We start from the raw sequence: 4,177 nt of genomic DNA on the forward strand, positions 1-4,177 counted from the left end.
GTTTATCAAAAACCAAGAGTCAGGGAATGTTTGACTCCATGGAGGCTTCAGCTTGGTTTGGTCTCTATTATTGATATAATTTATTCATCTTCCATCTTTCTGATCTCTTGTTTCCACATAGACATATCATCTACCTGTCTACCCTTTTCTCTGTTAGGACCTATTCTGGCCCTTTAACCTTACATCTGGACTCTTCCCTGAATTTCTTTTCTCAATCCCCATTCCACAGTGATCTGAATCCACAGCAACAGCCTTTACTGAGCCCCTTTGGATTTGGATTCCTTATTTTATCAATACATATTCCATTTAAATTTAAGTAAGCCCACTTCTGAAGCATCTTCAATCCTGCTACCTTCTCTTTATCCCTTTGCATCCATTTCTGTAATCTACATACATTTATTTAGAAAGACACATTGCTATTTGATGTATCATGTGAAAGTTAATATTAGTAATTAAGGTAGCAATAATTTGCTTTGACCAGCTTACTAGGAAAAGAAAAATTATCAGGCACATTGCTGCCTTTCAAAGTGCCATACTTTTTGAATTTACTGTTAGTCAATAAATTCTGACATTATGGAAAGAAGGAAGCAAGTTCCTCTATGCTTCTGGTATTGCAAACAGAACAAAGCTCTAATTGGTTAATCAGTCTTATAAAAATCCCAATGATGGATACAGCTCTGTATCCATAAACTTTTGTTCACAATATACATACATATATGTCTATGTCCATTATGTATATATAAAGTAAAAGGGTGAGCAAGCCATAAAAATATAGCTGCAAAGCAATTAAAGTGACCATAGATACCTGAATAAGTAATTTCACAAAAAAACATGGTTTCATGAAATCAGAGTTCCCTTTCAGCTACAGAAGCTACAAGAATAAAAGGGACCTTTTCTAAGTCATAAGTGAAATTTCTTCAGGGAACAAGGAAACAAAAAGAGCACTTTCTGTTCTCACACAAGCCATGACAGAGACTTCCAGATACACCTGCCTCTCTTTGCCTCATAATGTCTCCAAAAATTGGCCTCAAGAGCACAAATAAAACAAAAAGAATGCGAGTTTCTATGTCAAACAAACAGCAGAAGAATTCCAAATTTTAATTCAACGGGAACCCCCGATGGCTCACAAGAAGGTACAAGTTTACTAAACCCAAAAACTATATAGAAAAATAAATAAATAAAAAAAGAGAAGAAGAAGCAAAGCCAGCTGTGTACTACTGGTACTACTGGCAAGGTTTACCAAGGAAACAATGTTTGGCTTTATGGATTCCAATTACACACACACACACACACACACACACACACACACACACACACACACAATCATTGAGATTTGACAAAAAGGAATGAAGTGAAGAAGGCCCAAGCAGAACTAGGTTCCAAACCTGCAGAGACTATTTCCACCCTTCCTAATGAGAGGACAATAAAAACACTATTTGTCTCCATTTATGAACCCAATTTGTCTCCATTTTAAGGACCAGGCTTGATTTCAAAAAAGGCCAAAAGGCACCAGCTTCAGCAATAGACCATAAATCCAGAATAAAATCATAAAACACCTTCTAATGAACAGCCTGGTGATAATCACAAAAATGGGGAAATATCTTATCTTAGAATGGGCCATCTATGCTGGGCAGCCATATTTCATCACATGGTTGAACATTTATAATACAGGAAAGCAGACCACTGACCACTTGTGACTCCCCCTAGCAACCACAGTGAAATTTTAGTTTATCTAATCCTTCTAGTGAGTTCTCCCAGTTCCCTATAAATTGGCCTGCATGCCTTTTCCTGAGGTTGTAAATTTGGAGAATGGTTGACAACTGCATGTTAGTTGTTTCTACACAATAAATACTCTTTGCTTTTTGCATGATATCTAAATCTGGGGTCTTCCTGTAGTGATTTTTGGACCCTTCAACTACTCATGCAAGATTATTGAGCTCAAGCAAAAATTCTGAGAGTTATGAATAAATGTTTCCAGTTCTTTTGAATTGAACTTTTTACATAGACTGATTAAAATTTCCATTATTGTGGAGAGATTGGAATGTTGTAAGTTCAGAGCCTAAATAAAAATTATCTTGGTCTATAGTGGCCTCTTGAATGACCATTGCCATCCTTTGTATGACATTTAACATTATTGTCACTATTTCATAAAATCCTTTGAAATGTGTTTTCTTTCTATTGTAATAAAACACCATGGCCAAAAGTAACTTGTAGAGGAAAGGGATTATTTCTGTTTACAAGTCTCAGGTAATAGTACATCATTAAGTGATTTAAGGCAGGGACATATAGTAGGAACTAAAGCACCGAACAAATGTTGGTTGCTGGCTTTTTCAACCTGTTTTTAACATATATATATATAAAATCAAGGATAACCTGTGCAGGTATGGAACTGTTCCCAATGTTTGAACACTTCTACATTAATCATCTGTTAAGACCTCCCCCCCCCACACACACACACACAGACTTGCCTGGATTTCTCAGTTTAGGAGTATTTATCCCATATGAAAACTAAGTACTAAGGACAAAAATGTATGAACAGATCCCTAGCTTCTAGCATATAAAAGCTTAGACTGTCATTAGTACAGAAGGTGTATACTAGAGCTTTCCTCCATTTATTTCCACCAATGTATTTTCTTCATTTTTTTATTTATTGAAAGAAGATCATTTCAAGGTTAGAGGATAAATTTTGGTATCTGGTTCTCTCCTCCTATGCTGATTATGGGGAGTGAACTGAAGTCACTAGATTTGGTGGCAATCAAAAACCTGTGGAGCCATTTCACCAGCTGCCAGTGTCTTCATTAATAATTTTGCAGTTGTTGGTGTATTAGTAGTAAATGAAAATCTCTGAATGTATTACCACATTTAAACATAGAGCTTGGGAGAATGTGAATCTAAGTTCCCCACCCATTGTCATTCATGTTTGAATAAAGAAAAAACACCCTCTTATCCCTTCTGTGATGAAAACTTCTGGCAATCACAGTGTTGCCCCCAAATTACACCATAAAATGCTGTTCATTTTTGCTCACTAAATTCAATAATCAGAGCTATTCAAATGCTGGTTAGTCTGCAGTAATAGAAAATAAGCATTTACACACATACACACACATGATCAATTTATTTGCAGTTTAGGTTAATAATCAGAGAGACATTCTTAATTGCTGTCTTGCATTTCAGTGAAGCACTTACAGAAAAAAAAGACAAATGTGACAAAATACATATAGATATGTTTGGCTAGTGGCCTCTGTTTTTGGAACTAGTAAATAAATTATTCTATGTCTAGTGGCGAGGGTTTTGGGGAGTGGGATATTTTCACTATGGCATTTTCTGTAGAGAAATGGAAATGAAAAACACTGCTTGGCTTTATGAAAAGGTCCCCTTCTTACTAACCTGATATAATTTGAAGTTGCCCTGATACAAATTGAAGTTGAAAATACCTTATTAATATGTTCCTCTAAAAATAAAAAGGATACATCCACATCTAGCTTGGTCCTTTTTGCTGGGGCAGACTCCTAGCTGCTCTGCTCCAGTGGAGACACCATATCCTGACCAGTCCTAGAGGAACCACTGCACTTAGAGTAGCAGTAAGAAACCTATGCCCGAGAGCTGCAGCTGGGAGCCTGGGGCACTCAGGACCCACCACCCACCTAAACTGCTCCCTCCTGAATACCAGATCCCTTCTGCCCCTCACTTGGTCCTATTTGCTGGGCCAGACTCCTAGCTGGTCTGCTTCCTTAAGGACACCATATTCTGACTCATCCTAGAGGAACCACTGCACTCAGAGCAACAGAGAAACCACTTCACTCGGAGCAGCACGATTTCAGAATCCCAGAGGCAGCCTGAGTCCCAGGAGCTCTTCCACCCAGGAGCTTAGGATCACGGGATCACAGAGACAGCTGGACTCGAAGGAGTTCTGACAAGAGCAAGATAACAAACAAGACAGGCTACAGTCAGAGTCAGTGAGTACAGGTCGAACTAGAGATAACCAGATGGCAAAAAGCAAGCTGAAAAACATAAGCAACAGAAACAAAGGCTACCTGGCAGCATCAGAACACAGTTCTCCCACCATAGCATGTCCTGGATACCCCATCACCCCACAAAACCAGGATTCAGATTTAAAATCACTTCTCATGATGATAATAGAGGACTTTAAGAAGGACATAAGTAACTCCCTTAATGG

The sequence above is a fragment of the Grammomys surdaster genome, unplaced genomic scaffold (assembly GCF_004785775.1).
Source record: "Grammomys surdaster isolate TR1022 unplaced genomic scaffold, NIH_TR_1.0 61, whole genome shotgun sequence".
NCBI classification, from domain to species: Eukaryota; Metazoa; Chordata; class Mammalia; order Rodentia; family Muridae; genus Grammomys; species Grammomys surdaster.